General features: G+C 33.5%; 1 protein-coding gene across 2 annotated transcripts in view; it reads right to left on the reverse strand.

Moving 5' to 3' along the window:
• Nucleotides 1–8875, reverse strand: part of CSRNP3 (cysteine and serine rich nuclear protein 3) — a 205810-nt gene extending 196935 nt beyond the window's left edge. Inside the window, exon 1 of one of the 2 annotated variants that reach the window (XM_074399563.1) lies at nucleotides 8803–8875. The gene's annotated coding sequence lies outside the window, so the exon portion shown is untranslated. The remainder of the gene's footprint in view (nucleotides 1–8802) is intronic. The other variant, XM_074399564.1, reaches the window with a different exon arrangement.
• Nucleotides 8876–10159: the final 1284 nt, after the last annotated feature.

Genomic DNA, 10159 nt, shown 5'->3' on the forward strand with positions numbered 1-10159 from the left:
AGTAGTTCCAGATTTTCCTCATAGAGAAGGAGTTTAAACAAAATGGAATCATGCTTTTGGAAATAAAACTTCTTTGGATAGCAAATATTTTGAAACATTCGTACACATGCTGCCTTTTTGAAGTTTAAGAGCACAATGTGAGGTAGAGAAAAAGAGCGAAAATTTAAAAAATTGAATATGTTACTCTGATGAAGAATGAACACATGTATAATTGAATAATTTTGAAAATGTTTTTATATTAGAAACACTGGAACTATTTTTATAGTTTGAAAATTATAAAATATAGACCATGCTTCAGAATTGAGTTGGATGTTCTTTAATAACATAGTAGATATATATCTGTTTTAAAAATGCTTAGTGAAGCATATACAAAACACAATCTGCAAGATTTTAGTAGGTGACTTTTGTGTTGGGAATGGGTCTATTGTGAAGCAGTGAAGCAGGTCTAACAATGTCTTTTTTTTTTTTTTTTTTTTTTCTTTTTTTGAGACAGGGTCTCACTCTGACATCTAGGCTAGAGTGCAGAGGGTGATCTTGGCTCACTGCAACCTCCACCTCACTAGTTCAAGTGATTCTCCCACCTAGGCCTCCCAAGTAGCTGGGACTACAGTCACCCACCAACACACCTGGCTAATTTTTGTATCTTTTGCAGCAACAAAGTGTCATCGTTTTGGCCAGGCTGGTGTCAAATTCTTGACCTCAAGCGATCTGCCTGCCTTGGCCTCCCAAAGTGTTGGGATTACAGGTATGAGCTAACACCTGGCCTACAGGCCTACAATTTTTTTTTTTTTTTTTTTTTTGAGGCTGAGTCTGGCTTTGTCACCCAGGCTGGAGTGCAGTGGCACCATCTCGGCTTACTGCAACCTTCAACCTCCACCCTCCACCTCTCAGGTTCAAGTAATTCTCCTGCCTCGGGGTCCAGAGTAGCTGAGATTACAGGTGCCCACAACCACACCTGGCAATTTTTTTAAAATTTTTATTTTTAGTAGATATGGATTTTCACCATGTTGGTCAGGCTAGTCTTGAACTCCTGACCTCAAGTGACCTGCTTGCCTCGACCTCCCAAAGTGCTGGGATTACAGGCATGAGCCACTGCACCTGGCCTACAATTTCTTAATATTACATACCCCTCACTAAAAGTCTTAGTGTGCATTATCATAGAAAAGACCTAACAGGAATGGATCTTAGTTAAATATCCAGATTTTCCTAAACTTATTTAACCACAGAACATTTTTATGGAAACTTTAATTATTTTTCTGAGAACCATGTCCCAATTTCGAAAATGCTTGATATTAATATTTTGAAGGTCCTACCTTTGCTCTTCTTTTATAATTCTAGGATTTGTTTTCACAATTGCACTTCCTCATACGATACTAACTTCATCAGCTGATGCCCAGTGATTTAATTGTAGTTAACATGGAAAAAATAGAAAATCTAGCCAATCAATGGTGATTTTTTTTTTCATCTGCTAACAAGCAATAATACTTAGGAAGTCATTACAACTACTGGGGATTATTTTGCTCCTTCCATTCTTCCCTTATGAACAGAAAAGCATGACTAGCAACAACTAAAAATTGTACACAATGTCTTATACTATACACCAAATTCTGCACTGAAAAGTGCTCTACCTACACCTACCAATCTTCACAATACTACCCAGGTAGATAACTGAATTTTACAGATAGGAAGACTAAGGCTTAGGTAGCTTAAATAACTGGTCCAAATTTACACAGACAATAAGAGGGTATGTCTATTTGACTGCAAAGGCAATCAATTAGGAAGCCCATCGATGATTATCCTGCACTACCTAAAATCATGATAGATAAGCCAAAGTCGCAGTACTCTATTAGCTCAAAGGATGCATTTCTAGAAACAGGCATGCTGCCTGCCTGACTGAATCACACATTTAAGGAACATATGTATACCATGGTATAGCTCCATATAAACAAACACATTTTTGATACACTGGTAAGCACTCTTTTCCCTTCAGATTAAATTCATAAGGCTATTTCATTCTTTATTTTTTGGTCATTTTTACCTAGTTGTGGTGATATTTATATCAAAGGACTTCTACCAGTCTCAGTGGATCTGCTTACCCTTACCTTGAGGCATAGTAAACCCCAGTGGCACTCAGCATGCAAGTATCCACCCTTCTTTTCCTTGCAGTTTATTCAGCTTTGTCACTTATCAGGCATTATGGCTTAGAATTGTTCACCAGAACACAACACAAATGGCGGAAAGTGAAGCCCAGAGCAGCCAAAAAAAAAAAAATTGCTGAATAATTTTAACTTTAATCAAATGTTGCTAACAAATTTAACTCAAGAGAAAGGGGATTCATTGACTAAGAGTGGATGTATGAGAGCAGTCAGAGATTGGTTAAATATATACTACAATATTTTCTTACACAAACATTAATTGACATTTATATTATATATTAATATAACAATTATGGTTAATTACATTAATTTACAATTAACCCATTGGTTTACTACACAATAATCTGTGTGTGTGTATCAGAAACAGCAGTATTACAATGAAACAGAGCAGGGAAGCATGAAATGGGAACTACATTCAGATAAAATCCCCCATTAATGTAGGAGAGCACAAATAGAGTTTGGATACTAAAAAGTCTGCAAGACAAAACCTTGAGTGACTTAATGACATTTGTGTGACACAGACACTGTCACACTGAACAGCATTAAGAGAGAAGAACATGGAAGGAAGAGAATGTCGTAGAATGTACAGTGTCTGTCATTGAGAGGATGTAAGAGGAGGCTAGATAACTATCTGACAAGACAATTTACCTAATTATTCAGTCAGCAAAACAATTTGGGGGCACATAACTGTGTATCAGGAACTGTATTAGGCATTGACACAGAGATAAAGGATGCTCCTTGCCATGATGAACTATAATTTATATGGTAGTAAAAGGGTACTGAGAGATCACGAAGTGCTGTAATGACCACACCCCAAGAAGCCCTGGCAGGGAGCACAGCACAGGCTTCTCTCCTTGGCCCTGCCTGTATGTTATAGAAAGATCTCTTAAAATAGAAGATGATAATGGCATCCCCAAGCTCATTTTCCATTTAATACTCAGCTCTAGGTAACTTCACTGGGCAGCCTGAGAGCAGCCTTGGAGCCCTTTTTGATTTGGATGTACAGGGGGTAAATAATTTAAAATTTTAAGTATGAGTTTTATGAGCAACGAAAAGGGAATTTTGATCAGACTGAACAAAGAGGTTTTTTGTGTTTTTTTTTTTTAATCGCTTTTGAAAATGTTTTCTAGAATCTTTCTGCTTTAAAATGCTGACACCATCACAACCGATATTACCTGGGTAATGATTGATGAAAAATATTGATTTTTCATGGCTAGCCTAATCTGAGGAGAGAAGAGTAAATGCAAATCTTTGTAAATGCTTTCAGGGCTCCTTTTTAGGAAACTATTTGTTTTATTTATTAAATATATTGTGATATATTCACAACATGACAGCAACTAACTGTATCCACACTTACTAGAAAACAAAGCTGAAATGCATTCTGACTGTGACAGCAAACTAAAAAAGTCAAAGAGATTGTGATAGTAGGTCAAAGCTATTTGGTTCACTGAATACTAGGGGCAACTCTGAAGTGGAGAGTTCTGTGCAACTCTAAAATCCCTGCGTTGTTATGCATCAGAGACCATCTGGCCACACCATGCTTTTTCACCTCCATGCAAAGCCTTTCTAAGTTCTGCTTTTCTCTCGTTCAGTGTTTAACACACTACATCCAATATTTAATACAAACACATAGTGTCTGGCTGTTGTAGTTTTGCATAAGCAAATGCTTAATTTCCCACTAAATATAATCATTGTCCTCTCTGTGCCTTAATTTTGTCGTAGGTAAAATGAAGAGTCCAGAAAAAAATTCTCTCTGCAGGGCAGTCCCATGTTTCTAGGGCAACAGAAGACTAAAATGTGAAAAGTTAATACATGAATTACATGAGTATTGGCTGAGGAATTTATAGTAAATATTATTGAAAGACATAAACATTTGCATACAATTTACTTTTGCCAGGCACAATGGCATAAGCCTGCGGCCCTCAGTCACTTGGCAGGCTACAGCAGAAGAATCATTGGAACCCAGGAGTTTGAGGCTGCTATACACTATAATCTTGCCTGTGAATAGCTTGCTGCTCTCAAGCCTAGCAACATAGCAAATCTCTATCTCTAAAGTACAAAATAAAATAAAATATAACACGTTATATAGATATATATGCTAACTTTGATTGTGTTTGGTGATTTTTGTTGAAAATAATGTCATTTTTACAAATGTGCACAAGTCAGGAGAAATGGAGAAATGTGTGCACCACCCTTTGTGGTACTGGAAAATAATATATTAAGCTCTTGATCTAAGTAAAGTATAAAAGCCTATTGGCAATAAGTCACATGTATACTTATGTACCTTTTTGGCCATGATATGAGATTATGAAGTTGATCATAAAGTTGATCTCATATCAAAGTGATTCCCTTGCTATATGTGATTCTTAGAATTAGCACTGATATTTATCTAACCATTATAATCTTGAATTAAATACCTTAAAAGTTGTATTGAGTCTGTTTTCTCAGAGCATGCACATTCAAAAGTTTTCAGGTCAAACATTTAGACCATTATAATAACTGAAATCTAAGCAATTGACTAAGAAATCAAATGATCTGCCCAACTGATTCATTGAGATATGTGAAATATCCAAATGTGACCATTAGCTTGATAATCAAATCCATTCCTTGCTTCTTCTTAGAAAATAGTAATTAAAAAGCAGTAATGCTGCTTTTAACCAACCCCCTTTTAATATCTGAATAAATCCTGTATTAAACTATCAGGTATTAAATATATAAGTCAAAAATAACAATTAATTAATAATACCTTTGAATTACAGTGTACTATAGCACAAATGTTAATGTAATTTTTTTATTTGCCTGGATTATCTGATGTATATAGCACAATTTGAACTTTATGAAATCTGACCCAAGCTTTCTTAGTCTGGCATTATTTCCATTTCTTGCAAATCCTACTCCTCCATTTCCAACAATGAGAGGTTATTTGCCAAACTAGCATATTTCCATTACAGGCATAAAGTTGTCTACCTACATTACAGGAGAAGTTATTAAGTATTTCATTTTCTTTAGTATTTTTTGAGGCTTTAAGAGGGCATAAAAACCCATCTACAATTCTGGCAAGCTACTTTTAGCAGAGAAAGAAGCATGAAGCAGTAAGTAGAAAATGACTAACAAACTGTATTTTTAAATTATCTGTAGTTGAGAGTAAGCCTACGAAACACATTCTCTTCAGAATCTTGACATGCTTTTGATAATTTTGGTTGTGCCTTAAATAAGGGTTATCTGCACAGGTTACATAATCCATTCACTAGTCTATCCGATTTGTTGTTAGCATGCTCTTCAACGTCATCAGTATTTATGCTGAAAGTGCTGTCACTGAAGTGTTTTGCTCATGTTAATTGATAAAAAGAAACTGCTTCCCACCACCCTACCTCTTTTTGAAAAACAACATACTGACATGCCAAATTAATTTAACTTTAAATAATATATTGGCTACATATTAAATATTTTAAGACATAGTTTAAGCATGTAGGGCTTTTACTTGCTACATTGCTAACACTCAATCTAACAGACTAAGGTTAATATTGTGAAAATAAAGTATGATATGTCACAAATATTTAAATGAATTGTAAAGAGAAAATAGTTAGGAATATCATCTGAATTATAATACAAATAATAGGAAAGCTGTAACAGCTTTATGATTATTTTTCCTCTCAACAAATAGCTGAGAGATTTGCAAAAATGGTGTGTGGGATGACAGTACTGCCTTTGAAGCCTATCATTTTATAATAAAAATGTTTTAAATTAAGGAATTGCCTCAGGTAGAATATGATGATAATTGTGATATTTTTGTATAGAGAAAAGCTACATAAAAGTAATGTTTATTTTCAAAGAAAGCAAAAATATTTCAAATAAAGCAAGAAAAAATATATGTGCATTTACAGTAATTCACATTACATTTTAAATTAATGACCTTAATATTAACACAAATAGCTTTTAGTTTACTGGAATGTATAATTTATATATATATATATATATATATATATATATATATATATATATAAAATAGATTATAAAGGTAAGGAAATAACTGCATTAGTGAAACATGGTTTTGACATTAAGTTTAAAGAATTCTTATTCTAATGTCAAAATGTGTATTGAACGCTCCTCACTATCCATAGTCTGGATATATATCAAGCTTTCCTTTTGATGATTAAAGTGATTGATACACTAAAAAAATACTTCTTAATTTACTGTGTTATTCAGTATATTGCAAACCACCACAAACATAAAGAGAAAAAGGAAAGAGTGTTGTGCAAAATGGAACAAAGTTGTATATAGTGAATTCCATTAAAAACCTACATTAAAATTTAAAAATCTTTGTACCAAAGGAAAAAGAAATGGTGATGCCCTCCCATTTCTCACTGAAGCCTTACATGGTTTTCATTTGCCTTGTTTCATCCTTCACTTGGACAGAAACCTCCTAACTGTTTTCTTTTATGCTTTTTTTCCCTCTTGTCTCCACTCCAGCATACATTCTCTCTCTATATCTCTTCCTGTGGACTCTGCAATAAAAGCTACCCCAGTTCTCTCATTTTTATAAGACTTGCAGACGTCTGCCAGTGGCTGATAGGAAATGCTGATTGAGAAAGGGTTTATCTACTTTTCATCCAAAATATGTGAACCATTAAGGAAATTATAAAAAGCAGTAACAATATACTCTGGTTTTATTCAGTTCTCTCCCTTAGTGATTATTAAAAGGGTGATATTTTTAGCCAAAGAAAGCAAAATGCATCTGCAGCAGCTGGTTTCCAAGGCAACAGAATAATTTAAAACCATGTGGAACTCTGCTCTCTAATTTTCATCAATTCCCCTTCATTCCTGGAGGTAGCTTTACTCAGAATTTATAATTTCTAAAAAATATAGTTGCATTGATTTATTTCCTCTAACACATTTTAGGAGACAAATAGCTGGTCTTATACATCACCTTGAATTCCAATCTTGGGGTGAGGGGTGGATTAATTTCAACCATTGTTTTGCTTGAAAAACCATATCAGAAAGATCTGTCAATAATTAGAAATATGCTACAATTTCAGTATTATGTAATAATTTTTGAAATCCAGAAATAGTTCAGAATAAATCATGCCAGAAATTTACTTGGGTCATTATGACACTTAACCACATAAACATGTTATTAACTATATTTAGTACATTTAGAAAATTTAAGGTACTTCTTTATTCATTTAGATAATTAATACCTAACATTCATCAATTTCTCCCTCTTATTTTAATTTTGCAAGAACTATTATATTTGTATCTGTTTATTCAAAGACAAAATCTCTCTCACACACACAAAAAAGTACAATAAATAAAGAAAATTGAAAAACAAAAACAAAAAGAAAAAACAACAGCAAAAATACTTAGAAATTATATAGTTATTGCTGTTAGTTTTGATTCATTCAAAAACATATTAAAATATGTATCAACGAATTATTTACTTCATTGAAAGATTTTTATTTTATTATTATGATCAATAAGTATTAATTGATTGCCAGTGTACCCAAGGCAGTAATAATTCTTGAAAGCTCAATTTTAATGAGGTTCCACCACCATTAAATGATCTATATTTATGAATTAAAATAACTATAGAATTAAGTGACTGGGAGTTCAATTTGTTGTATGTTTTTACTATAAATGTATTATTTATTCTACATACTTAGAACTTGTCTCTATTTTCCCTAAGGGAAAATAAAGGACCATGTTAGGGGATATAAGCAACTAGTAAAGTAAAACCTTAACTTTAAAGTTGTTAAAAATATATATATATTGCCTGACATTATCAACAATATAAATGCTCTGATGGAATTCTTAGCCAGATGTGTTTGATTGATAAATGAAACTACCAGTGAAACATGCGTGTTATGAAGCTAATTTTTATAGCAGTGTTTAATTCTTCAAAATTAGATTTCTGAGATTTAAAATAAAATTGGCTCCACGTAAGTTAACAAATACAGAGGGTTGTTTAGCCCATAAGCTTAAAGTTTACTGAATAAAATAACGCAAATATTCAACAACATGAGATTTATCAAGATGAGTAAGTTAAATAAAAGGGCTTAAACACACACAAATCACTCATTCTAGATTAGTGCTAAAAGAGTCTACAATCTGCAAAAATAATTTTCCTAAGCTTTTTACTGTATTGCCAATATTAAAAGCCACCACATAAAATTGTACACTGTATATTCAGAGAAGGCTCCATTTTCTCAGGACCTGTGGAATTTACGGAGGTTTTCTCATCCTTCCTGCAATTCCTAGTAACATACGCTTGAATTTAAATTTTTTTAAAAGACACACGATGATTCATTTTATCTATTAATTTTGCTTCAATGACACTTGCACAGAAAGTTATTTAGGATAAGATATGCCTCTAGCGATTGTTTTGTTTTGCTTTTAATGAGCTAAGGGTTTTGTAGGGAGAAAGAACAGCTAGCTCATTGCAAAGCTTCCTTAAGTAATAAAAGGGGCACAGTTTCGGAAAATGTCCTCAGAATAATTTTCCTATTGTAAAATTGTTTCAATCAAAATTGAGAAGCATTCTCTTCTAAAGAAAAAAAAAAAGAATTTTCTTTTTTTAAAGGTTTTTCTTTCTTTTTTTCTTTTTCTTTTTCCTTTTTTTTTTTTTTTTTTTTTTTTTTTTTCCTCTTACCTGTAAATATGGTTTCTGTACTCCGGCTCCGTCAGAACACACTGGAGAGAGTTCACTCCTCCCTCCTCTATCCATCAGGCGGCAGCCAACCAATAACAAAAGCCAGATCCTGGCATTCTCTAGCTCATGCTCCCTGCTTTGCATCCATTCCTTGTTCCCTCCCACCCCCACTCTTTTAGAGGACAAATCCCTGCAGCTGGGAGAGAGGAAGGGAGTGGAGAAAAGAAATATGGAGAGAAAAGCAGAAATGCAAGATATTTTTTAAAATTGCTCCAAACTATGGGAAATGTCTGCAGGTGACTTCAGCTGAAGTAAAAACTCTTGCTTTGGATTTAGAAAAATAGGGTTAATCAATGTCTCACCTACCTGAAATCAAAGCAAAATGCTCATAGTAAAACCTAGGTAAATTGTCTAATTTTCAGTTCCCACTGATTTTTCTCAGTGGAAAAAATGTAATTCCTCATTATACATTTTGATATGCAGATAGAGGAGGGAGACTGAACATCAAGATGACATTATGCCTATTCAGTTTGGAAAAAATGAATCCACACCCTTTATATTCATATTTTATATTATTTGCACAACAACCTCTGTTTGACAATGTTTTCACTCAATCCCAGTTTTGAAGCCTAATCAGTATGAAAAATATTTCATCCTGTGTATTAGAATATTCAAACATTTCAAAGCTATGTGGTTTGCATTACTTCAGATTCCTTAAATGCCATCAATCTGGGAATAATGGAACTTGTTAAAGATTGAAAAGAGATCCGTCACATGGTTGCCATGCCTCAAAGTGACCAGTTGAACTCCAATTTTATCCTAATAAACTTGAACAAAAATAATTTCACTTCTGAACTAAGAGGCATAGCATGCATAAAAGGACAATTGAGGAAAATACCAAATTAGAATATTTTAAGGCAATAAAGCAAATTTATCCACAGTTTCAAAGAGGCTAATTTTTAAAATACTGTAATACAAACCAGGAATCTTTATGAAAAAAAAATTCTCTCAATGAGCTTCCTCTAGTGAAGGTGGTCTGAAAATTTTCTTTAGGGAGATATAAGTTAAACAGTAGATATCTCCGCTTCAGAGGTATGCACTGTCTACTTGAGATATTTATAAGCCTTGCTCTTCAATTTCTTAAAGCAGTAATATGTCCTCATGGGAATATGGCAAAAAGGAGTAAAACAAGAGTGAAGGGCAAGCAAATATTCTTTAAGAGTTACTGGCATTATGGCAAATCATTAGTCTAGGAATAACTGTAGAGGAAGGGCTTAGGGATGTCAATATCGTTAGAAGGGGAATGGTTGGTGACTTAATCTGACGCTAACTTTAGATAGAAGTGCATTGATTTTGC

This window comes from Saimiri boliviensis, chromosome 5 (genome assembly GCF_048565385.1).
Source record: "Saimiri boliviensis isolate mSaiBol1 chromosome 5, mSaiBol1.pri, whole genome shotgun sequence".
NCBI classification, from domain to species: Eukaryota; Metazoa; Chordata; class Mammalia; order Primates; family Cebidae; genus Saimiri; species Saimiri boliviensis.